The sequence below is a fragment of the Calidris pugnax genome, unplaced genomic scaffold, assembly GCF_001431845.1.
Source record: "Calidris pugnax isolate Ruff unplaced genomic scaffold, ASM143184v1 scaffold39, whole genome shotgun sequence".
Taxonomy (NCBI): Eukaryota; Metazoa; Chordata; class Aves; order Charadriiformes; family Scolopacidae; genus Calidris; species Calidris pugnax.
The window spans coordinates 1828543-1855865 of NW_015090828.1; the positions used below are offsets into that span (position 1 = coordinate 1828543).

Consider the following 27323-nt stretch of genomic DNA (forward strand, 5'->3'; position numbering starts at 1 on the left):
TCTATCAAATAGAAAAGATTGTATGCAAAGAGTTTTAAAATTCAATTACCCAGAGGGATGAAATCTGAAGCAAGCGTGAACCCTCGTACAGACCTGAGGACATCTAAGGTAAGGGGTAGGGGTCTGGTCCCCAAAGGATGGAAAGCAAAAGCACGAGACAGCTGAAGGTGGGCACCCGAGGGATGCAGGCTGAGACGCGTGCTCACTAACAGCACCCACTGTAGCTGTTTTCAGCAGCTTTTGTCATGCTTTGTACTGTAGCTTTTGTCCAAACATTTTTGGGCAACGGTTTGTTTTGGGGCAAGGGTTTTTATACCTCCTCTAGCATAATGTGGTATGTGTTTTATTAGTCATATCTCTAGTTGATTTAGACAATACTTTCCCCTGACTGCTCTTGCTTCTGCTGGTTCACTTAGATGCTTCATCTCCCACACAGTGGCTCTAAATTATTTGAATTTTTTGAGTCTGCCCTAGAAACCTTGCTAAATCAGAATCTTTCAGATCAGGCATTCAGTTCCACCCAGAAGCTGGAAATACTTGACAACTTTCAGTGGTTTTTTTTTTCCCCTTCTATCAGCAACTCAGAAATACAGAACCCCGTGAAAATGAATGAAAAGCCCTGCTTATGTAAAGCTGGTAGAGCTTTGCTGCACATTCAGATCGTATTTGAACCAAAGATTAACATGAAGATGAGGTTTTATTATTCTTCATCCCTCCTGCTCTTCCTTGTTTCCCCGTAATGGATTTTGATTTATTTGATGATGGGATCAGACTTCTCTTTATCATCAGGAACATGTTTTCCACTAAGGAATGGGAGGGGATGGTAAGATTTGCATTATGTTTAATTGTGATTTTCTTTCCAGTGCAACTGAGATTTGAGAATTCCTGATAAGGAGAAACTTCTGTGGTTTTTTTCCTAGATCAAGGCCTATAAACAATGAGAATATATAAATATGTATATATTTACAGATATAAGAATTTTTTAAGACATTATGTTAGTAGCTGTATCAAAAGTAGTTCAAGGTATAGCAAATTATTTTCTCTGTAAGAATATAAATACATTAGGCGAAATTTTCCTAGCTGAGAAAGTTTCTATTGTGGTTTTTTTTGTCACTGTGTCATTCTTGTCAGAGAAAAAACTGCCAAGAATCTTAATGTTCCCAGAATTCATTAGTAGTCAGTAATGAATCTATGATTCTACAAAATGCCTGCTGAACAACCATAATCACTGTATACATTTGTCTATTTTAATAGTCTTTCTATAGCTATCCTTGGTCAAATATGTATTCATCACACACCTGTCTTTACTTGCTGACAAACTAAGCTAATAATATATGTATCAGTCTGTGCTGAAGTTTAGATGTCTGCAAATTTGTGCATGTGTTTCCTATTAAAAAGGGAAAAACACTTAAGCTTACAATAGGTGTCTCTCTATTTAGCTTACTTATTTTTATTTTGCACATATATCATTATTATTTAGAAGCTTTTATCAATGTTACCATAGAAATGGAGAATGCTAATTCTCATTTTCTATCCTGCTTGCTTAGTTGCTCCGATGCAAACACTGTTTGCGGTCTGTCGGAGCAGCTACATTATTTGGCCAGGGTTTTTTTGGGTGCAGTATCCTTGCATTTGAGTCCTACACTTCACATATTTTTTTGGAAATTACTCCTGTGAAAACATGCTGAATTTTAAAGGCAAAAGCTTCAATGAATTTTCGGAGTGGGAAAAAACCCAAATCCATAAACTAGAAGAAAAGGAAAGACAGAGGCCTAAACTTACCTTCACACAGTGATTAGTTCTTTTCTTTTTAAAAGCCTTTTTGTACTAATTCATATGCTGTGTTTCTTCAAACTGGTACATATATGTTTTAATAGAACTCAGTGACCGTTAGGCATAAAGCATGTGCTGAGACACTTTTTAATGTTTCTCCTGAGAGCTCAGACTGTCAGTAGAACTCAAAGGTGCTGCAGCTGTAGCAGCTACAGCCCTCTAGAACCTAGCTGAGTCATCTTACCATAACACTACAATTTATTTCATTTTGAAATACTAATTAAATCAGGAGGGGAGGGAGATTCTAGAACCATCTAATAACTACATTTGCAATGCAGCGATTAGTTAGAAAATTAACTCTCCTAAAATAACATCTCAGTATTCCATAATTAATATAGTTAGAGGACTCCAGTATGAATCTTAAGAGTTTGGAAAAAAATAATTTAAAAATATTCCCCTATTGTAACAATTGAAAAAATTAACATGTTCTTTCTGCTTTATTCAGCAGCAGCTACTCCAAATTGCAAATGTCCTAGAATCAGAACTTACCAGCCAATTCTGTCAACGTAGCAGAAGGTGGAAAAGAGTACAATTTAGTCTTCCATAGAAATATTGACTCTGTTGTGCTCACAACACTGCTCATGCTTTATGGTACTGTATAATCGGAAAGAGACAGACAAATCAAAGATGTACAGCAGAAAAAGGTATGTATTTTTTTATATAGCTACCCTCTTGATTATTCTCCCCCCAACACATACATTATAGCCAGGAATAAAAAGAGAGAAGGGGAAGAAAGGAAGAAATCGTTACTTAAGTGCAGGATTCTAAATCTTTCTGGTATTGTGACTAAGAGGATTGAATGTACGTAGCACTTGGTGATCCCTCGAGTCTGTGTTTACAGATTTGTTTGCCTATTTTATATCATTTGCATATTTCCTTAAAGACCGTTGAATTCAGAAGTGATACTCTAGTCTTTTGGCATTGGATAGTCCTTTTGCTTCCTTGTATGGTCCATGCTGTAAACAGCAGCAGCACCTGAGTGTTTAGGTAGTAAATAACTTCTTCAGCTCTTACAATGAACTTCACAACTGACAAGTTTCTCCAAGAGATAACTAAATCCTGCCTTTTCACATAAACAGAATGCAAAATTCAATTTGTAACAGCACCATCTGGAGACACAGAAATGTTACAGCCTCTAAATCTGCACCCACACATTTAAGCATTCAACTGGTGTATTTCATTATCCAACTATGGATCTGGAGTGGTTCTCTATGGCTGTGTCCAGGTATTTGCACAGAGATGGCATACGCAAAACTATCCCTAATGTCTTTAATCACTTCTACTTCAGAACCCCATATGCACCTCTCATTGTATTAACCTTTTTAAAAAACTATCCACCCTACAAAAAATTATTGCAGTGACCATTAATCTTTAGACAGTAAGATTTGGACTTTTCACATACTTCTAGTTTGTCAAATCATTTTTGCATTGCAACCTGTGGGTTTCTGTCTGTCTCTGTCTCTACGCAAGCAAACTAGCAATGACTGCTTCAATCAGCCCTGGTACGAGTGCTGCTGACCCTTCTCCTGCTGCAAGCAGGAAGATCTTGCATAAGTACAGAGTGCCTGAGCCAGCAATCTGCACGGTAACCAACCTTCAGCTCCAGTGAACAGGTACTGCTTTTATACTCGAGATTTTTCAACTGTGGTTTCTCTCTCCACTTGAAATTATTTTGATCAAGAATGCCTGTTTAAAAAAAAACACAAACATTCCCACTATTCAGCACATGTATTATTATTAAATCTATTAAATCTTCATCTCTATTCATGTTGTCTTTTCATTATGTCCTCCTTTAAATTAGAAAATGGACAACTCAACCCAAAGCTTCCAATTAAAGCAAAATTTTCGATGCTTGTAAAACTGCAGTAAGATTATTTTAATGTATAATACTAATATTTTTCATGTCCTAGCTATGTTTGCACCATTCAAAAAAATGTTTAGAAAAATGAGTATCAGCGCATATCAGTTATCAAAGATTTATGATGTTTCCCATAGATTTGAGTGTCTTTATAGCGTTGCTTGTAAAATTCTCACTCACCTGAACAACGTGTGCTGTAGTAACAGCACTGTTTAGTAAGAGCACGTTTGCACACTGTGCAGCATTAAGCAGAAATCTGCTTTCCCCTGGCATGTTCTGTAACACCTGTGAAAGATAACAGCAGAAAGGTGGAAGATTTAGCACTCTTTGCCATGTTTGTCCGTGCGATGATAGCTGGTGTCCGGTGCTTGTCTTTGAACTCTCTTTCTAAGAAGAATGGGGTGGGCTAAAGATCTCTGTGTCACTGACTCTTCTTGATTAATCTCACTTCACTGTGCCCGGTCTATATGTCAATGCCAGATAGCTGTTTCCTGCTGAAGGCAGCCCCATCCTCAGGTTTTTCACTCCTGTGCCATTGGTAGCAAGTAACCCTGGCTCTCCTCCCTCCCTCAGTGTATGTTTATTGTTGCTTTTTCTCTCCTGCCTATCTGCAGAACAGCATATTCTCTTACTTAACTGACCTCCCACCAGACTCTGAGAAGCACAAGTCTGACTGGTCCCTGCAGCTCTGTTCTTGCAGAATAAAATATGAAATGGGTTCTGCTGGGAAAACCTACCCGTGCTCCTGCAGGACGCGTAGGAAGGCAAGCTGGGGGCTCTATAAAGGGATGATAAATTTTGGTACACCTAGGGAGGGGGAAAGTGTTAATTGCTTTCTCTGCAGAAATGGACCATGTGGATCAGGAGACCTTCAAGTTTTATTTTTTTTTCCACACTAATGCCAATTTTTAATCTCTATCTTTAGTGCTGTCTATGAAGTATTACCCTCTTTCAAGAGTGTGCATTTACTGGAATAATCACACTTTCTCTTCCCCTCTGTCAGCTATTAATAGTGATAAATTTTAATTGCATATGTAAATAAAAACACTGTGTACTCATTAGTTTAAATATGTTTTTCATTAGGCAAATGAAATGCTTGTTGCATATGATGCAAAGCTAAAAGGAGAATGTTAACAGCACTGAGCAGTTTGGGAAGTATATTGACTTGATTTTTAAAAATTATTAATAGGATAAAAATAAACATTGTTTTAAGGGATTATCATGGGCAGATTTTCCAGTACAGGCATCTTGGTTTTGGAAATGGAAAACTCAAAGTTAAGTGACAGAAACATGGGTATGGTGTCAAGGCTAATGCATTTAAAACTTCTACTAAAAGGGAGATAGCTCATAAACTTGTATTACTATTTATAACACTGGCTATTTTGGAGATGGTGACTGCAAGGTGGGTAGCATTTTTCAGTTTCTATTTAGAAAAATCCTGACATGTCTCACATCTTGATAACTTGAAACATGTTGGTACCAAATTACATCACTTCATCATTAATTTTCAAACTTTTGGAACCCAACACTCCAAATACACTTTTTGCTATTTTTAAGGGCTATGCAATTATAGTCAGGAAGATATAATTTTTCAGTTCAGTAATCCATACTTTCAAGCTTGGAATATATTTATCTACCTACTAGGTAATAATTTTTTTCCTTTCTGCTAACAAAATACCCAGAAATTCATAACCAATTTACTTGTAAACTGTCTTTACCATTTCCATCCACTGTTCTGCTCACTGGGAAATGATAAAAATCTTATCATAGAGACATTTAGTAAATCAGTATAATTTTATACAAAAGCTTGGCCTCTTAACACATCAGTCTTCATGAAAAGATGCTCTGTGGGTGTGACTTTTTAAAGTTGTTATCGCCCAGAACAGATTTACAATCTCTCTTTTGGCATTGGAAAAGATTCCATTGCTTGTGTGGTTATTCACTGAGGTCAGTCACTTGTCATGTTTGGCTATTACGGTATATACCTGCTTTCTAATATGTTTCCTGATTAATATGAGAATATAAAATATCTTTTCCTTCAAAACTTAGAGCTACAAATACACTTTCTTCTCAATTGCTTTAGTAAGAGAGCAAAGAAACAAATAATTTTTATTTTATAAAGATAAGCTTGAATATCCTTGTCTCATCTATGCTTCCGCAGTTCAACTTCTATCAAATTTTTATACTGGAGCACAGTAAAATATTTATATGCAAGATGGAATGAAAAAATGCAAAGCCTGGCTAGAGGGCAGTCTCTTGGAATTAACACAGAGCCTCAGCAGGCAGTCCAAAAAAAAAAAAAAGAAAAAAGTACTATGTCAGTCAGAGATTCTTCATTTGCCAAACTTAATTTTAGGTGGCTGGATCCATTGCCAAGAGAATAAAGGCAAAGAGAGATTCCATTTTGTATGAAGAGCACTTGACGTGGTTGAGAACAGATTTATAGATTTTAAGAACAAAAGGGACTACTATGATATCAAATCAGACTTTCTACATAGAGAAACCAGAGAGTTTCAGCTGTCAGTGTCCTGATCAAGTTCACGAATTCTGGCTGAGCTGGAGCAAAGTTCTGGGGATGATATTCAATCTGGTCTTGGTTGAAAGAGTTCCAGAACCGAAGATTCTGTTTTGTATCTTATTGCAGCAAATGGTTAACTGCTGTCATGTTTAAAAAGTGGTGCTCTGTGTTTGTTTTTTCACTTGTCTGGACCAATCTTCCAGTTGTTGCACCGTGTTTTATCCTGCCAGTGGGTCATCTGAGGAGAATGGAGACTATAGACTTGAGGGAGAAAAGATACAGGATTTGTCAAACAAGACAGTTTACTTTGGGTTCTTCATTTTAAGAGATTAAAGGAGGCTGTGATTTAATACATGATGAGATCCTTTAATACATAATAGGTCATGATCTCACTTATGACCTTGATGCCCTTAAAATTCTGTTTTTCTAGTCTGCTGTATTAAAAACAATAAGCAGTGTAATGTATAAGTAATGTTCCCTGGATGTGCGTGCTTACATATATACATACGTGTTTTGGCAGAGCAATGTGCTGAAACATTAGCTCTGGAACCATGTTCTAATGAATCCATGGACTCATTTTCAAAGAATTTGTGCATACCAGCCCCATATACCAATTGTTTCCAGGCTAAGGTGAAACAGAAACAAGCATGTCCTGACCTTCATTATTGCTCTAGATATTGTCTTTGCTATTCAGAACAGAAGTTCTTGTTCATCTATAATCCAGGCAGCATTTCTCCAAAGTTGTCAGTATTCACAGAAAGTGGGTAGCTTTTAGAAATGATTGCACTGAGCTCCAGACTGACTCCTTTGATTCTCATCCATCATCAGATCCTCTTTAATGATTTCTCATGAGGTTCCCCTCCCTCTTGCCACAGAATTTCTCTAGGCGGGAGAAGATGTACTTCAAAGATGCATTAAATCTTGTACACAGATATCTGCACGTACTGATACAACTCACTGTACCATTGACATCTCCTTCAGGTTCCTCAAGAAGCTTCCGGCAGAGGTGAGACATTTGAGGCTATATAACACTTTAATCCATAGTAAGCTCTCAAATATTTAAATTGCAGATACACTCAGACTGGGTGTGTTTAATGGTAAGATGGTACTTTTATGCAAGTAGATGAGGAAACATGATTTCTGTATATCTCATCTAAAACTAACTTATCACATTTTATCCGCCTTGAAATTTCTTGTCTGAAACTTGGCTCAGTAGAAAATGGTAACATGCCAAGGAGCCCATTAGCAGTATCTCACTCCCCCTTTTTCTTCTCTTTAATTTCTGTGCTTTCATGGGAGCTACTGCCAGTTCTGCTCTTAGTCACAGTGAGAGCATTGATTGACTTCTGGTGTAGATCTGAATTGCTGGTATCTTGAATGCTACTGGGACCTCTGAATTTGGATGAGATATGAACCTCCCCACAGTGGAAAACTCATTCACCAGTGTGCAATAAGGATCTGAATGGCTACTTCTTTGTCCAGTTTGGATTACTTTATGCAAACTGGGAATCTTTCTAAATCAGAATGTTATTGAATGGTCTATTTCGTACAGTGTACAACATCAACAGGAAAGTCATTGTGAAGGACAGTCAGCTTCCCAAATCCAAATTTACAATGAGGCAACCGGAGCGCTTTATATTAGGTAGAGTTAGAAACATAATTGTAAACTGCATTAGACACTAAGGAATACAAATAGGAGGGGTGAGGGAGGTCTGTGATCCATACATTTGCATATTAAGAAAACTACCAGTTATAATAAAAGTAGACACTCAAACTTCAGTACGTTGAGCAGCGGAATTTTACCTTATTTCTCCCAATGGCAACCATAATATCCTTGCAAGGCAATACCAGAAAGGAGTGCCCATAAAGTGGTTCTTAGGTAGGCAATGCAAAATGTAAACTGTACATTAATTTTTAAAATGAATTGCCTTTCAGCAAAACCAGCAGTGACTCTGCTTTGGATTTGGTTTTATCTTTTCCAAGATTCCCAGTTACAATATGAGTGTATCACAAATGTGCTGAGATGGAAAAGGTTTTCACCTCTGTTGTTCCAGGATAAATCAAACAATTTCAGGATAATTTGTCAGCCTCCATTTTCTTTTCAAGCAAGTGATTACCTGTCATGCAACTGTTAGTATAAATTTCAAGTTATGAAGGGTCATTCAGCAATAAATATAGAGAGTTGCGGGAGATAGAACAGGAAAAGAGAGTAAGCTGCTGTCTGCCACCTGTTCCCTTCGTGCAGTCCAAGACAAGCAAATAAAGATATGATGTGATTTAGGATCTGTTTGGTGTTACATAGTTAAAAACAGTATCTTGCCACTATATTTGTTCTACTGGCTTGTATCACTTTTGACTTACTGTTTATCTATATTTCAATACCCCACAGCAGGAGCAGTTGTAGTTCAAGTCCAAATGTACTCAATCAATTCTCTGTGAAGCATTTATTTACCACCTATGGGTAACTAAGGAGCACAGAAATGAGAATAGAGAACTAACTTGAAGTTGGTACCACCCACTGCAGGGGCTAATCTTTAAAAAAAAAACCCCAGAAAGTCCATTATGGATCACTTTTCACTCTACTCCTTGTGCTTCTCCCCTGCTCGTAACAGATAGAGGGGCTTGCCATGCAAATCAGTGTGGAAGACAGGATTCCCCAGAGAGAGGAGCAACATCTTTTTGAGATGAATATCCTTAATGTTTTGGGAGCTACTGTTGCCTTGACGGAAGGCTATCCATATGGACATAAAACATGCCCTCCCAGATGAGTCCAGTTATCTATCTAGCCTAACATATATAGTCACTAGGGATGTGAATATAAATCTATGTGAAAATATGAACAAGAAATTACTAAGCAACTTGTGCAAGATGGGTAGTGATCTGATGTCAGTTTTATGAATTCAATCTCAGGATGATTTGAACCCCATCTGGGATGAGCTCAGCAGATGTATGTAAGCCTTGATTCCAAGCATATGGAAAATGGCATGCAGATCATGATAATGAATTTTTGAAGAAACGCTCTATGCTGTGCCTGACTGGGAGTGCACCGTGGCACTGGTGAGATCTGACAAACCACTTAAGTGCTTTGCTGTGCCCTTGTGTTCAGGCCTTGGCAAGTCCAAGCAGTGCAGTGGCACTGACAGCCTTCCCCAGTGCTGTTGAATGCAGATTCACACAAAATGAGATGCAATGAAATGACTCCCCACAATTGTTACAGGGTTGCAATATGTTGTTTTACAAGCCTCTCATTGCTTGTAGATATTTTCACTTGGGAGGTAAAGGAGCACCCTAAACCACCTATGGATTGTATTTAAAAAAAAAAAAAAGTAATTAGCAAAAGAAAAATATCTTGCCACAGCTGCAGAATACAAGTAAGACAAAAGTTGGTACAAACAGAGTAAGTATCAAATCAAGAAGGACTCACTTGACTCCATCAGTTCTAACTCTGGTCATTAACTCATGAACACAGTGTGATAATCTACTTCAATTGTCAATGCCTTTGCAGATGAAGGTAAGTTATGGAAATATGCATCTATACAGCTCGTGATCTCCATTTCAGTGTATTTAACTGCAAACTCTAATTTAAAGCAATGGATCTTGATTTGCAGAATGTCTGTTCAAATACTGAAATTCATGGTACTTAAAGGCAGATTACAAAGTTAGGATATACAGTTTTAGGTACCAAACCAAATATTTACCATATCAGCCAGGGAACTCTATTTAAAAGACCATCTCTAAGCAAATTAATTGCTGTGAAAACAAACTTCCTCTGCATCATTGCCCTTTTAGTGCCACAATTTCTCACTCACTCAGACTCAGCAAAGCTCTTAAGCACCTGGTAATGCCTATTCCTAGTCATTAATTATTGATATTTGGTGATGCTTTGACTTCTGTGAGACCATTTTTTAATGTTAAAATTGTTCTTAAACACTTGACAACTAAGGTTCTGCTCCAAAGACCTTAGTGGGAAGAGTTGCAGATGTGAGGAATCCTGAACTATGGATATCACACTAAATGATAGCCAGGCATTTTTATTTTAAGAAGTTACAGTTTGCAGCCCAATGCTTCCAAAGAATGCCTGCCTCCTTAGTAAAGTATTCAAGCATGTTCTTAACTCCTATTGAATTTTATGATCTTGAAGCATGTGTCTGAACTGACGCATTTTGAATAGGGAGGGGTATACAGCACAGACCTGGTAAGTGTCATTCTGCGTCTGTGCCCAAAGCATTTCATGAATCATAAATGTTTCTATTCCCTCTGGAATACTTTATTTTCTAAATAGGTTGCAAGATCACATAAAAGAGAAACTTGCTAGCAAGCCTCATATATATTACCTATTCATAATTAAACTTAAAGAGCAGAAAAATTTTTGCAGTGCAGATACTGCACATCCATTGATGGATAAGGAGTGTGAAGACTACTGCAATAACGTCCCAGCTTACTTCCTTGGCTCATTTTGAGGGCAGGAGCATGCTAGAATTACATTGTGTGTATGTATGTAGAATAAAAACTCTCTACTTTGAATGCTGTTCACCTAGTTGCTATAATCCTATCACGTTAAACAGTCAAGAGCTACTTTTACGGATACTAAATTTAAGAGCAAATCTTCTGGGGCAAAAACCCCCACGTTCTGCTTCTCTGCATGCTTTCCTGAACTGGCTTGTTTGCATTTTGTTAAACTTCTAACTTCAGCTTTTCTAAACTTAGTTGTCTCAGGTGCAATACTTCAGGACTTGTCCTTAAACCTACAGAATATGAAATCAGGATGAGCTTTTATCCTAACCAATGGTATTTTATGACCTCACCTACACTGCATTACTTAATGTCACTAGATAGCTTCTGTTGTTAAAAAACCTCTGAAATCTGATGAACAGGAGCTTTTAACAATTACTTTTACTAATTAATGCACAACAACCCTGTCTTAAATCCCTCCTTATTAAACAGAGGAAATAACGTGGTGCATGATTTTATCGATTGTTATAGTTGTTCAATAGGTATCTCTAGAGAATTGTTGTCACTGAAAAAAGACTTCTAAGGTGAAGTTGATGTGCTTTTTTTTTTAATCTAGTATTAGTGTAAGAAAGAATTGATTAGTGTTTAGAGTATTGAAGGGTAGAGAACTAATGTATGATTATTTTTTTTTCCCTAAAACATTTTGAGGCTTATAAAAATGCTGATTTCTGTTTGCACAGAACAGAGTTGGGGATCTTTTTTAGCGTATGGATTTCTATTTCTGACTTTTTAACAATTACCTTTGCAATACGGCTATCTGAAGTTCTTGTGGTGATGTCCAGTTTGTGAATTTGACTCCTCAGAGCTCGTCAGTTTAGCAGTGACAGGGCTCAGGACTCAGCCTGCCTTAGCCAAATCTTTCAAGTTTCAGTTTTCAAGGATGTCTTAGACTTTGTAGGAAGAGGTCTCGTTTTGGACAAACATATGTCTTTGAAAAGTGTGCTTCTCTGTTCCTGTGATTGGGACAGAAAATACAGAAGCATAAACATACGTTTGACTCATCATACAGTATAAAATGAAGTTAGGCAGAGGGCTTTGGGGAATTTGCTTATCTTCAATGGACTATTTGTCTTTCCCTATCTGTTTCTCTTTAAAGTGCCACCCAGCCGCTTCTTAAGAGTTCATCAAATTTAGTGGAGAAGTAACATCTTCTAGTAAATTAATTCATACATGTGGCAAAACAAACAGTATTTTGGGCTCAGCCTCCCCTGCTCACCTCTTATTTTCCTTATATCCTTAGACTGTGCCACTGTTATGACTACAGGAACAGATTTATTTTTTTTAAATCAGATACTTTCTGCCCGCATGAGCTACACTATCAAATCAAAAGATAAAACCAGGCTTCACAAAATAAATGAACTAGTGCACAGACTCAGAGATATTCTTCTTTTTCCAATAGCAGACATGTAAAACAGCCTTGCCAACCCAGGAGCAATACGTGGGGGTATGTATGTAGAGAAAATCTGAGCTCTTACAATTAATGAAAATTAGTAAAGCTGTAACTCAAAAACACTGGTGAAAATGCCATAATATAATGAAATAATTATTTATAATAACTAATTGTGGGCATTAGTCAAGTGAAAATAGTAAATCATATTATTAAATACTAAGAACACACTGAATAATTTAAAAAAAAAATTGCTCTCAACTATCTTCTTATAAGATATGTGCAGTCCTGAAAAAGTTCATAAAGAAATTAGAATATTTCTATAATTTCTTTCTTTAGCATTTAGGGAACAGAACTTGAAATTTATTGAATAACTGCTTTTAATACAAATGTGCTTAAGGTGGGTGTAGGTTTAATAGTAGATCTGAGTCTCTGAAGAAAAGTGTAATTATGGAGATTTAAGATATGTGTCAACTATAAGCATTGTGATATTCCATTGCATCTTTCAGTGCCTTGTCCCTTTTTTTTTTTTTTTACACTGGATGTGAACTTATTTCAGTGGTCAGCGTAGAGCAGAGGACAAATCCAAACCAAGTATTTAATGTGACTTAATGAAGCAAAACAATTAAGTATTTTTTATCAGAAAGACCAAGACCTTTACAGTGGACATCATGACGATTATAGACTCTGCCTTCCTGTGAATGTGATACAAATGCTGGACCCCACAAGTTACACCACATATCACAAAATAGGACAATATTAAAAGCATAATGAAAAATCAGCTACCTTTGTATGTAATATTGAACATTAACCATGTCGGTGTGTGTTTTGGGTAATAACAAGTAAATTAGCGGTCTAGTCTAGAAATTAATACAGAGCTTTGTTAATGATTAAATATTATTTGGGGATTTGAGAAGTTCAGAACTTCTCCCTGGGGGAGAGGGGGGAAAGAGAAACTCCATACTCACAACCACCCCTTGAGACAGAATCCACAGTCTAAGCTGAAAGGGACCCTTAAGATCACAGAGTCCAACCATCAACCTTATACTGCCAAAGCCATCACCAAACCCTGTCCCTCAGCACCATGTCTATCCATCTTTTAAACACCTCCAGGGATGGTGATTCAATTACTTTGCTGGGCAGCCTGTTCCAGTGTTTGACAACAAATAATTTATTTACTGCAACTTTCATGTCTAATAACTATAAACACTTTCCTTGGTAAAATGAAAATGTGCTTTCACAAATATCAGAGGAAATTAGCTGTGCATTTGTCTAAAATTGACTATTTTACTTGAAGATACAAAGTAGATCTTAACTGAGCATTTTGCCTTTCAGCACCAAGCTCCAGCCTTAGGACACCTGGACTCTAGCAGCTGGTTTCTTTTGTAACTGCCTCCAGCCACACCTTTTGAAAGCACGCTCTTTTTTCTGCCTGCTACAGAAAAACCACAGCACATTTCTGCAAGAAATCAAAGGTATAGCTTTTTCTCCTTAGGTTCAGAGTGTAATTCATAGAGGTTTAAGATGTCTCCTCTCCAGACAGAAGCAATGAATGTACAAAATTGTTTCATTTCCAAACACACACCTAAGGTTTACAATCCTACTCTCTCTTTCTCCTCTATTTCTCTACCACTCACATCATCCAAGAAACAAAGACGTGTGCCAGGCAGACATTATAACTATCTTTGCTAACATCTGTTACAGGCCAATTTCAATGCTATTGCTACTTCCCTTCTCATTCCGTATGTATGAGCTGGTATTAATATCTCCAAGGAAAGTAAATGCATGAATCAATGTGTCTGAATTAAATAGGGCTGAACGAATGAAGCATATGTATGAAAGCGGATGTGTTGTGTTTGTACATTCAGGTACTGTGCTGAGCATTGCAGGTGGTGTGGGATAGAGTGTGGAGGCCACATCCAGCTTGACAGAGAAAGGCAGACTGTCCAGAGGAAGAGTTGGGGAGACCCTTCGTGCGAGGTGTCGGAGCCTTCATTGAAAACAAGGTGGAGGGGCTGTGATGTTTGTCTGCTCTGCTGCCACACAGGTCTCAAGGAGAGGACTGGCAAACAGCTGCCCTATCAAGCCAGAGGCCCACACGAGCAAAGCAGAAGGAGGGAGGAGATGAAGGACAGAGCATCAGAGGGCATCAGGAGCAGGAAGTGAAAGCCCTGAAGACATGGTGGCCGTGAGGTCAGTGCCTAGGGTAAGGAACTGTTCCCAAAGTGAGATTGTCTTTGGAAAATGCACTGTGTCCATCCTGGGAAGAAAACTGGGTGGGAGGGGTAGGCACTTTCAGAAGCTGTTTCTGAAAACTGCTGCTGAATAGACATTGTGTATGTTGTAACTGCCTTTCCAGCTGGTCACCTTTGTCTTGCGAGCAGCCCTTGCAGAAGCTGCGTAAGGGAGTGATGGTTGTTCCAGAGCTGCTGAGAGTAGGTGGGCAGTTACTCACCTGCCAGCTGACGTGTGGTCAGTCTGCTCTGAGCAGCCTCCAGCCCTATGTCTGCTGGAGCACGTCTGCACCCACTGAGGGGATGCTGCTTTTACTCTCTAGCCCCCCTAGCCCAGTTCATCCCCCAGTCAATAAGGCAGCCTGCTGGTAGTCAGTGAGTAATAGCCACAGCCAGCCCAGCATCGACACTGCCCCCAGCCCTGGTGGCTCTCCCTCCTCCTCTCATCCATCTTCCCTGTAATGCAAGTCAGAGTTTCACAGTCAGCCACCTCCAGCTGTCCCATCCTACCAGTCCGTTAGGAGAATTTTAGCAAAAGAGGAGATAGAAACCAGCAGCTGGATTGTAAGAGAGAAAGTTGGTTTGGCTGGAAGGTGTGTGGGTGATAGATACCTTTTTGTACTGTCCAAATTTGCACCGTGCACTATAGAGTATAGTGGTGGCTGAAAACTCTGTCTATTCATTCTTCCATTCCATATGACCGTCCTGTCCTACTCTGAGTGCAAATGGTGTATGGTCCAGGAGCTGAGTCTACTTCAGGCTATATACTGTTCTGAAGACTGGCGTCACTGCTATTTTGCTTTATAGGATAGCAATAGGCATTTTTGCAAGAGAAAAATATGTACAGGAAGCTCTCCAAGGTCAATATAACAGTGTAAATAGCCAGATGCTATTTCCCTATGAATTACAAGGTTGAGCAGCCAAACATCTCTTAGTCATGTAAATTATGAAAATTCTGAGAACTGCAGTGCAGACAAGAAATCTAAGGCTGCTGAATCATTCTCTCTGGTTCAAAAATGACCACATCTTATCCTTTTGTTCTAGGTTTTATTTGCATTCTATGATTGTGTTTCTTCCTGTCAGATATATGGATGGAGTTAACATCTTTGCTTTAGGATATTGTTCTTTCATTATCAGAAGAGGCAATCAGCAGACTTGCAGAGATTCTTTTCAAGATGTGGGAAAAATAATACAAAACTAGGATTGAGCTATTTCTCTTAAGCTATCTGCAGTTAAAGTGATTATTAAACCCCAGGACAGGTTTAAGGGTAATCCAGACGAATATTGTTTTCATCAAAGCAATAGTGAAGTCATCTGCTTTCTCCCTGTTGCCTTAGGATCAACTTTAGAAAAGGCATACCATCGAGTGAAATTGGAATTATTTTGCTCCAGTTCCTTTAAAGTTCAATGTTTATCAGTTACTGCTTGTAGTTATCTGATGTAAGAAAGACTACTTGCTTTCTGAATAGTGCCACTGATAGGTGGGGGTTTTTTCCCCACTTTCATTTGGGAAGTTAGAAATGTACTGTCTTTATAGTAAAAAAACAGCACAAGATGAAAACACACTCATTTTTCTAGTACAATAAATAAATAAGAGCTGTGCACAAAACAAGTGGGATTGATTTGAAAGATGGATAACCAAAATACTGTGAATACAGAACAGATATGAGAATAGCAGCATGTGTTAATGCTACAGACTTCAGTCTTGTCTAAGAAATATGGATAAATGCTTGTCCTTTGTGGCTCCTTCTGGCCATGCCCAGGAGAGATAACAGAAAATCCAGGCACCTACAGTGACTCCTGAGAAAACAATCAACAGAAACAACTAAAAAGATAAGTAGAAACCTGAACGTGCATGGAGCATACTGATTAACAGCAGCTCACGGAGGCTGTACACGCAGGGTAAGGGCGTTCTGCACGGCACGTTCTCCTGCAGCGCCCTCGGTAACGCTTGAAGTCTCTAAAGGAAACAAAACGCTGCCATGAGCCTCTCAGAGATTTCCAGCCCAAGGACAATCTCAACGCACCGGATTAGATGTAACCTCTACGGCTCAGATTTATGCATTTGAGGATTAAAGCTAGTTGGTAGGAAAAACACCGAGAATGGGCGCCTGGGCACAATTTAAGCTTTGAGAATATGACAATTATTTTTAATTACATCAGAAGAACTTTCACTTCAGTAGCTCTGCTTCATCAAAGATAAAGTCACATAACAACAGGTAAAGTGGCAGAGGAAAATATAGGGCACAACATTTCACAAAATGATTTATACTTTCAGGATTGTCCATGCCAGGACAAAGTGAGTGGAAAATGCACCTAAATTAGAATAATTAGGGTTAATATACCCTTTGCACTGGCATGAATAATTATTTAATCCACAGATCAGAATTTGGATTCCTCTGATATTTTTATATTTAATAGAATGTAAGAGGGTAATAGCAGAAAGAAACAGCACTGCATCTGGAAGAGGTTTGTAGTCCATATAAACTTAATCGTTTAAGCTAATTCTACTCCATTCACTGTTTCTGCAGCTTGATCAGTCTATCTGCTTTCCTAGTGGAAACAGCATTCTTTTTTCCCCCCCTACTTTTTCTGTTAATAATCTTTCTCACTCTCACATGGCTTCTCTCAGTGATGCTGTCAGCAAGATGATGCCTAGTCCCAATTAGAAATTCAATCAATATTCACATAATGAGAGTTCTAGAAAAACCATGTCATTTAGTTCAAAGACATGGATATATTACTGTAGCTATTCAGGTTTCAAGTAATTTAGGGCACCTCAGTGAAAAAAGATAAAATAAAGCTGAAAGGCTTAGAGGTAGTTAATTGTTACTATGGCAACTTCCTAAATAAGCTTTAGATTCTAGTCATTATTCAGTTTATTTGGAGGCTGAACAGAATCATTAAAGGTGAAACTTAGTTAAAGCTCAGAACAGTTCTGGGATCTTTTAGTTTCCTGCTGGTTCTTATAGAGTTACTTAAAGTTTGTCCATTTCAGCTTTGAACTGTGTCCAAGAGCAAGATGCAGCCTGCATAGATTAAAAAATGGCAGCATGTTACATAGCAACGATCTAATTTTAATAACTTTGGCAATTGCATTTTTACATTTTTATATCCCAGTAGAACTCTTTTAAATGTATTGTGTGGGAAAGAAGTGGTCCTCAGTGAATAATGCTCTCATCTGCCCATAAAATGAAGTTATTAAGATCTGATTTTCAAAAACGGGCTCTGACTGTGAGTGTGCCTTTGTCATCTCCCAATGTGGGGTGCAGTCCCCTCAAACCTTTTGGGAGCTCAGCCCCTATCAAACACTGGCTCTCAACATTGCTGATGAAATTAATAAATGGCTCTGCAGAGTGCTATTAAGCTAATCCTGGAATTCTTCCTTCCATGAAACCCCCACGTGCAGAAGTGTAGGGATACATTTCAGCCTGGTCCCTAGCCAGTACTGTAACAAAGTTGATAATTAGGAACTGGGAGAAAGTTTGTCTTATCAAAATCTTGCCACACTGATCATGTCCATTTGTGATCTTAATGCAACAGGAGTGAATATATTCTGCCTCTGTGGAGGGGATTTAGAAAGCCTGACTTCTATAGGTAGCAATGGAGACAGCAAACAGAGGAAACAGGGTTGAGTAGCTCTCAGCCACTACACCTTAATTAGCTGAAGATCCTTAGCAGCCTAAAGTTTTTGTGTTTTCTCAGCAGCTGTAGCTCCCTTCCTTAACTCCTCTGTAGCACACGATAAATCAGTGGAGACGACGAAACAAAATCGTGTCTCAGTAGGAGACACACCATGGCTTCTCACAGAAGTGACTTTCTAGCTCAGACCAGCTTTCCCTCTTCTGTAGGCTGGAAATCTCTGAAGTCACTGACTCATAACTGCAAAGTTGTTAGAGAATGATGCTTTCAGTGTGAAGATACTTAGAAGAAACCCCCAGAGGTGAATGCATAAGTAACGGGTTCTTCTAAAAAAAAAAATTAAAAAAAAAAAAGAAGGCAGGACAAGTTAGCTAGCTGTGAGCTCACTGCTTTTAAGGGTGAATGGCAGCTGCTACATAGGCATCTTTAAAATGCCCTCAAGTAGCTTAACTGTGCAAGATGGGAAACTGTGATGTGTAGATGTCTCTCAAAAGGGGGTAAAACAGGACCGCAGGACAAGTTAGCTAGCTGTGAGCTCACTGCTTTTAAGGGTGAATGGCAGCTGCTACATAGGCATCTTTAAAATGCCCTCAAGTAGCTTAACTGTGCAAGATGGGAAACTGTGATGTGTAGATGTCTCTCAAAAGGGGGTAAAACTGTCCCAGAAAAGTTTTGTATGTGGCCAGGAGTCAATATGACATTGGGGAGTCACCCAGCCCAGGGCACACCTTGCTGTGTTTGGCAGCCTCGGAGTGGCTCTAGACCTCCTCCATAGTCAGGGCAGGGAAACGGGCACTGCCAGGGCATGGCTCATTCAGCCCCAGGTACTAAACTGTAAAAGAGAGCAGGGAAATAGCCTGTTTCTCTTCCCACATCTTGAATTATGAAACAAAATATGAGACAAAAATAAGTTGTCTTTTCATTCTTTTTCCAAATGAAATTGTTCTGTTTGTTTTTCTTCAAAAAACACCTTTGTTTTGAAATATAAGTTGGACATCAAAACTTCTTGACATAAAACAGTCATAATGGAAGTAAACTGTTTCAGACTGGCTCCAGAATGCTCCAGCAGATTTAATTCTGTTGATCTTTCTCCTTTTTTTTTTTTTTGTCCTCAGAGAACTCCTCCAGACTGTGCCTTTTTCTTTTTTCTTTTTTTTTTTTTTCAGATTTATCAAGCAAAAATGCTCTTCAAAATTTCATGTGATGAAAAAGGAATGTGCATCCAGCTGCAATAGAAACTGTTTTTCTCTCCTGTCTGAAAAATTTGCAGGAATTCTGCATGCCTATTGCTTGCACCAAACCTTTTCCATGGAAATCCAGTCTCTAGAGTTATAATTTGGGGACCTATAGTAAGGATTAACTTTGTTTAATTTATAAGAGGGGGGAAAAAAAAAACTGCTGAGGAAAAAACCAAAGGAAAATATGGTCTGATCCCAAACAGTGCTGTTAAAGCAGTCTGAGCATTATTTATTGGCTTTTTATTTTCTTCACTGTTATACAACCACAGCACCCGGCTGTTTGCTGTGTTGCAAGGGTAGTGTTTTCAAGGTTAGCACAGAAGTAATCAAACACTCAATGGTGGTATGAATATTCATATCAAGACACATTATGAGAAAGTAGATAGAGGCAAATATGCAATTTAAATATAGATTACAGCAGGAAATGGGACATGAAACAGTAATTAGATAGTGAAAATTACATGTTATTTACATAGGTAAATACACTGCGGGGGTTGTGCATGTGATCTTTTCTATTAGCATTTGTTTGTTTGTGATTTAACCCTGATTTAAAAAGAGAGTTTTTTTAAAAAATAAAAATGGGAAGAAAGGAACACTTTCATTGTACTAGAAAATCTGCATTGCTTGCAGGATTACTGACTTGGGCTATAAGCCAGGCTTGACAGCTGATGTGGATCAGAATAGGTCTGTGCTGCTGAAACCAGTGGTGTCAGTTCTCTAGAAGCAGGCTTTCTCCCCAGCCTTCCTTATGCAACTCACTCCTGTCTGGGCTACTGGAAGCCTGTGGGTGCCGGTAACGAATGCCTGAGCTCCTACTGCCCAGACTAGATGGAAATTTTACTGCACTACTGAATTTCTTATGGGAAGAGAAACTGTTAGGAGACAAAAGCATTGTTTTCTGTTTTTCAGGGAACATCTAATCTAGATTAAGTTTCCTGCTTTTCCTTTCAGAAGCAGAAATGTGGCTTTAGCCTAGTTAGATTAGTACCAGCGTGCGTCGTGAGTCAACACAGCCATCATACCAAAGGCAGCAATGTTCATTTCCAGTTCTACTCTGAACCTGCTGGATTCCCTTCCTATGTCTGCTCTTTTTCCTTTATCATTTAATTGTGCCCTTCTTCTTTAGCGAAGAGGAAGGTGAAAGAAAAGGCTTGACTAATGTATCTCCTTTCCTCTCTTCAGCCAGCAGTATTCTTCCCTTAATGTGATCAGCTGCCAGGAACATGGAGCTAGTTGACAGTTCGGGCTTCCCAGAGAACATGGACAGTGGGGAATTAATGAGGGGAAGAGGAATGGATCCAGGTGTCCCTTGTGCAAAGGCTCACTTATTCATTAGCCTTTTGCCTCTGGGTTGCTTTTGGTTGGGTACCTCTACTGTGCTTGGGTCTACAAGCAAGAAAACCAGCTTCAGAGTACTTAACATATATTTGCATGCAGTGGGTAGCTAGGACTGCCATGCTACACAGCCATGCAAATATTCTTGTGACTCTGGATGGGTCTCTGCTGAAGAAGCAGTCATCGGTCAGGCAAGGAAGGGTCTGCCTCTAGCTCCTTGGTGTAGGCTGATCTTTGATATTGCTGATTTGCTGTCTTCCTGTTCTTTCTCCAGGATTTTACAGCTTTTCATGTCAGTATTTCCCTCTTGAATCCCTGAGCTTTAAGTAACCTCCTCTCAGCAAATACTGTTGAGTCTATTGTTTTGACTTCCTTATCCTGCATGGTTTTAACTCATGGGCTTTCTCACACCTTAGAGTTTTATAGAAGAATGCTGTTATCACGGTGACAGTTGTGTTGTGCAAAAGTAGGCTGTGGGTCACAGACAGCTGAAGCCCCCAGCCACAGGCTATGAAGGTTTATATCCCCCAAGCCAATTCACATTAGCTGCCCCAATGACATAAAGAATTGCAGCATAAAACTCAAAAAAAAATTTGTGAGACAAGTGCATGACACTGCAGTGCAGTAGCTTTGTCAGGAAATTGTGAGCTGGCACTTAGCAAATGCCCGGAGTCCAGAGAGGACACTGCCCTTGCTGGAGGTCCTGTGCCCCTTCATACAGAGAAACCAAGACATTTGACAGTGACTGGGTTCTTTCCCAATGGGCAAGCGTCTCAAACTTGGTGTTCTGGGCAAATTCCAAGCTGGTCAGTCCCACTTTATTTTTAAAGTTCACCTGACATTGCAAAATATGGCTTACTCTCTGTTCTTTTTAAAATCCAATTAAGACTTCAGTTACGAAATCAGGATAATGCAACCTTTGTTGTTTCTTATCTTTCATTTCCCATTTACTCTTCATCAGCAGACAAGTGCTTGTGGGCACAAGGCAAAACCCTGAGAACTCTCCCTATTTTTTATGCTTCAATAGGCAAAGGCTCTGTGTGTGAGTGTGTATCTGTCCTCTGCAGAGTAGCTGTGTATTGCTAAGGATTTGCCACTTCTCCTTGTGGAGGTGGCAGCACGTTGGTCCTTATTCTTTATAGAAAGTTTATTACTTTTTGTGAAGTACCTTGAGACTTTGTGGAATAAAAGAGTGTGTTGAGATAAAGGTTATTTATTATTCATCACTCCAAATACATTTGTTCATACATTTTAAAGCTGGGAACAGTGTGTGATAAGAGACAGCTGCATAGCTAGGACTCTTACTGCAAGCATGCAAATTATTTTTCAGATCTGAAAAGAGGGGGTGAGCCCAAGCAAGCAGCTTTTTATTTTCCAGCCATATTGGATGGCCGAATGAAACCTATTAATTCTCCCCATAAAACATAACACAGCAAGATCCCCAAAATGAACTAAAACTGTTGAAGGCAATCACACTGTAGCACATGCAAGCACACACATGAAAAAGGATGTAAAAATGTCGTAAAATGTCATAAAGTCACCTAATCTGTGATTTGAATCTTTGTATGAGGAAGGCGTCCTGCAAACAGGGACCATTAAATATCCCTTATGCTCGTGTGCCCAGCTTCTCCAACAAAAATTGCTTAAGGCAGCAAGAGGCAATTCAGCTGAAGAAATAAAAGCAAAACCAGTCTTCCTGCAGAAACTAGACATTTTGTAAAACCAAATGGAGCAGAGAGAAGAGTGGATGTCCGTGACTGAAACAACCATGACAAGACAATCTCTCCATATGTCAGATGGATAAAATAACAACAGATTTCTCTGTGGAAATCTGACTGAAACTCACTCATATCAGGCCTCTGGGTTTTCTCAGAGAATGGAAATTAAGATTGCAGTAACTTTTCTCCACCTGCTCAAATGCGTTCCAGTTCTCCATTTTTCCTCACTAAGGAGACAGGGAGTACTGAACATCACCTGGTGCTTTTGGATCCACTTTGGAATTGCTGAATATTTCACAGGAAGCAGTTTTTAGGGGGAGAATGCCTCTAACTTGGTCTGAAATTATATGACCACCTGTGGTATTTCAGACCCAAAGAAGGCTGGAGTGCCTTATTTATTGCAGATCTTTCTAGAGGCTTTGAAACAAAAATGTTTTATTCTATCTTATTGTTTGGCAGCTCAGAGGAGCCTACGGGGAAGGGAAAAGCTAAGTTCTCTTTTTCCTGCTAACAGATTTGTAGTCAGTTCCATTTGGGATGAATCCCAACGATTGTTTTCCAGCTTTTTACACTATTGAGGATGGGGAAGTGTTATAATCGTTGACTAGAAGGGCTTATTTTTATACCAAGCATAACCACAAATTTCAGCAGTGGTTTGTCTCTGAAAACTGCAGGTGACTTTTTGAATCACAGACATAAATGAGACAAAAAAGATCCTGTTCTGTACCTTGCTGTGCTCAGCACCATGCAGTAGTTTGGTGGAGTCCATTTTCAATGAATGACTCTTACGGAAAAATAAAACCTGAAGTGTCCTGTGAAGAAGACGCTGCTAAATTTCGGATTCTTCTGAACTGAGGAGCAGACGCTGTCATATACATTGTGTGTGACTATGAAATTTTCTCCAAATAACAGCAATAAACCCTTTTCAGAGTAAACAGGCATCAAAAAACATCCAGAGTCAACTAACTGCCTCACGCCAATGAAAATTAGCAATTTGTAAATGCCTTGGCCACTAGCTTAATTTTCAAGCATCCACATACCTTTCAAAAAATATCCCCTTTAGTCCTTTTCTGACTCAACAGGTCACAGGAGAGAGTTTAATCCCAGGTGAGAAATTTAAGTACTATTGTAATTCATTATTTCTTGTCTCATTTTCTTTCACTTAAGATATTCCATTGTCTTTCTTTTCTGATTTTTAGCTCTCAAGACTGACCAGCTATTTTTTATGGTATTAACTTTTTTCCAGCTTAGATTCCCTAAATGCAGAGGATTTTGCTCTGCAAGACATACTCACAGAGTAGACACTTTGGCATAAAATCTTAAAATCCTTGGTGTGGGGACAGATTTTGCCATTTCTCTACATGCTGTCCAGGACAGGGGCAGTGACTGTCTTCAGCTCCTGAATGCTGTTTCAAATAATTAATTCATGCCTCACACTCAGGAACACACAAAATATCATGATGAACTTTTGCATACAGGAAAACAATATCTCTAGGTATTTGTATTCAGGATTTGATTTATATAGATGACATTTTGCATGTAAATATACAGCCAGCCATTTCACTGCCTGCCAAGAGGCATTTGAGCTAAACACAATGACACTCCTCTTAATCTAAAATGCCATGTTCTCATGTGCACCTACTACAAAGGTTATCAGGCACATCAGAAAGTAAACAAATTATTTGTCAAATAATTAGCCTCACCAAATTTGTGCCTCTTTCTTTCTGGTTAAAATAACTTCTATCAAGAAATACAACTCCCAGATAAGCACCCATCAATTTGGGTTGGTACAAGAGAGGTACATGTAAATGACTTAAGATGGTATGAAAATAATAATTGCCTTCCATTTACCCCAAGAATGGAGCTGAGTCCCAGCCCCAGGGGGGATTGAACAGATGTGCTCTGAAAATGCCAAACTCTGGGCTAAAGTCTTCCAGGCAGTCCTACCCAAAAAGCTTCCTTGGGGTTTTATGAATAACCAAGGCTTCACTTTCTGTCTTTCCCAAATCTAGAATTGCACTCAAAGCCCTACACAGACAGACCATTTATAACAGGATATCACTCTGGCTAAATGTGTGTTGAGATCTGTGTTTCTTCCAAAAAGCATGAGAGACACACATTGCAGAGTATCTCTTCTTTTTTCCTTTGGAGTTCAAAATGATTTCAGGTGTTCTACAACTGGAAGATCTGATCCTGGATACATACTGGATATGTATGTAATACTGGAATATGTATTTACCAAGTATCTCTGATGTGGCCATTTTACACACTACAACCACTGCAGTGTGACTTTGCCAGGCCTCGGGATCTTTCCCCAGCCTGCAGCAGTAGTACCTCAGGCACTCCTGATGGTACTCATTGCCTGTATCTACCTGTTGATTTGGCATGTTATAGGTAGGTCTGGGAGAATATGAATCCCAAGCTCTGATGGACAAATTTGAGTCATGACAACTGCATGAGCTTCAACCTCCTTTTGCAGAAGGCTACTGGACAAACTTCTCTCCTGTTCTGCTATAGGATATATAGATGCAGGCAATTCTCCAAGCTTCAGTTAGCTTTATCAACTTTTTTTTTTTTCTTATTTTCTTTTTAAGTAATCAAAGTCTGTGTTATTGATCCCTCCTGTAGCGAAACAATCCTGCGGTCTGTATTTTGTCACAGGTGTAGTTAAGCTACTGTCATGCACAGCTATCCCACAATGTGACATTGCCTACAGCTCAGAAGCCGCCTTGTTTCCCATCCGAGATTGCTGAATGGGAAGCCCAAGTGAGGCATCATTTTAGTCTCTCTAATGCCAGACACAACGTGTACAAATTTTGTTTTGCCACGTGAAAAATGAAAAAATTTGCAGCTTTCCAATGATATGCCCAAATTTTCAGCTGAGAGATCTCAGACAAGAATTCTTTTTCCTTTACACATACATGCACTATACACAATAAAGCAAAGAAACAGAGGACCGTAGTTTGTCTGAGGAAACTTAATTTATTTCACTTTAAAACCTAGCAGGATAAAAGGACTAAAATAAAGGTCTTGTTTCTTTTCTTTATTCACTTTCCTGCATGTTGAACCTTTTATTAAAAAAAAAAAATCATAACAAAGAAGATATAAAAGAAACATAAAAAGGAAATGTTCTTTCACTTTCAATCACAACAGAATTGATGGTACATTTTACTGAAAGTGCTAAATTCCTCCTAGTTCAGACTGAAGAAAATTTTTCCAAAACCAAACGCCACATATATCCACCATAAATTAGGAGAGCCTATAGAGGTTGCTATTGTTCAAATGGTGTTACTTTATTTTTCCATTGAGATGCCTAAGCATCATTCTTCTGCCGACCTTCAGTCCTGCCTGTGAGCTAAGTACCAACAACAGTACTTTATTTTCCCTCAGATATTTTTCACTAAGGCAAGCTCCCGGTGCTATGAGCAGCAGCCTGTTTGAGTCACAACCAAATGAAAACAGCCTTGAGATTTGAGCATACGGGAACGTAAACTGTAGTCTAATTGCTTAAAAGGCTGAAGGCTTGCTCCAAACCTCACAGGAGTACAAGGACTACACATGGGTCCAGTGAAGTGCCCAAAAAGGTCTGAGTGTCCTGCATTGTAAGGGAGGTTCCACAGGCATAGGCAAAAAATGGTGGCAGCTTGCAAACTATAGGGAATCAGCTATTTTAACCTGACAAGTTGCCCCCACCTCTAACCTGCTCCTACAATGGATGATGATGAGGTTGCCAGGTCTCACAGGTGGTGAGACCAGTAGCAGCAGGAGTCCTCTGATAGTTTGACCTAAACCAACTTCCTTCTTCCCCTTGTGAACACCAGCCAAGAGACATTTGAGAATGAGGGAAGCACAGCTGCAGGGGACACACGGTTGCTTGGGACAGGAAGGGCGAGGAGGGGTGGTTTGTAACAGAAGTTCTGTCAAATGTTAAGGCAGAGGAAGAATCACAGTCAGCTGCCTGTACCAATGGTCCTTTAAACAAAGCCCTATTTTAAATCTGAATTTTCCTCCCTTCCAGCCCTTGCTTCCGTTCTCTCCCATTCCACCTCCACTGCAAAACTGAGAAATCTGGAATCAGCTCAGCTCTGTGGCTGTACCTGGAAGTTCAAGTTAGTCTCCAGAAGACGAAACAGAAGAAGAGAAAGAGTGCAAAGCTTCAACAGATATTACTGTCCTGCAGTTGTAAGTTAGGGCTGCCCTTTTCAAGGGCAGGAAAAGTACTGCTTCTTGTGCAAGAGCCAGCATCCCAGGAAGAGCTCCGTCTGAGCCAAATCATCACTTGGGTTTGTTACTTACCCTGTGCATGGTAACCTCTGGCTTAAAACCAAGTTTGCGGCACTTCACTGTAGAAGTGATGATGGGCTAAATTGCTTCCTGAGTGGCACCCACAAATAAATATTAGAGCTGATCAAACAAAACACAAGGCTCTGAAGTAACAGCAAAAACAGCAATTAGTTTAAATTTGTCATTGAAAACATAATTTTTTGGAAGCTGAAAATAGTTCAGTTACAGCATTTTGCTGAAAGCCAAAAGAGAGTATGTGAGCTCTTTTCCAAGATTCAGCAAGGGAAAAGAAGATAAAACAGAGGAGACCATGGAACCAACATTGCAACCATTTCCACTCCAGGTCTGTGATTTCATTCTGGGTCCCATATACCGTCAGGATAGTGATAGCACTTCAGCCTCCTGACTGACACGGTATGAAAGAGCTGGTGAGGGGCTGTGATGCTATACAGACATCAAACTCCCACCTAGAGGGACCCTCTCATTAGTTTCATCTTCATGCTATGGCACCTGTCCTACCACAAGAACTGGAAACAGGGAGCAAGACTGCACTTGCAGACCATTTTGATCACCTCCACTAGGAAAGTAGGGATGTCTTTTTCTGTAGGAAATGCTGTGCTAAGTGAAACTTAGAAGTCTGAACATATATGACAAAAACACAGAACACTCTCTAGCAGTAATCATAGAATCATAGAACGGTTTGGGTTGGAAGGAACCTTAAAAATTGAGTTCCAACCCCCCTGCTCTGGGCAAGGACGCTTCCC

The 27323-nt window shown here is 39.2% G+C and overlaps 1 long non-coding RNA gene across 2 annotated transcripts; it reads left to right on the forward strand.

Moving 5' to 3' along the window:
- Positions 1-516: 516 nt before the first annotated feature.
- LOC106887057 lies at positions 517-27323 on the forward strand. 2 transcript variants are annotated; one of them, XR_001411787.1, is made up of 6 exons: positions 517-823; positions 2279-2477; positions 3304-3446; positions 13444-13583; positions 14156-14301; positions 26294-27323. It is a non-coding gene; the product is annotated as an uncharacterized LOC106887057 (long non-coding RNA). The 2 variants fall into 2 exon arrangements; XR_001411788.1 differs by having other exon boundaries at positions 2282-2477.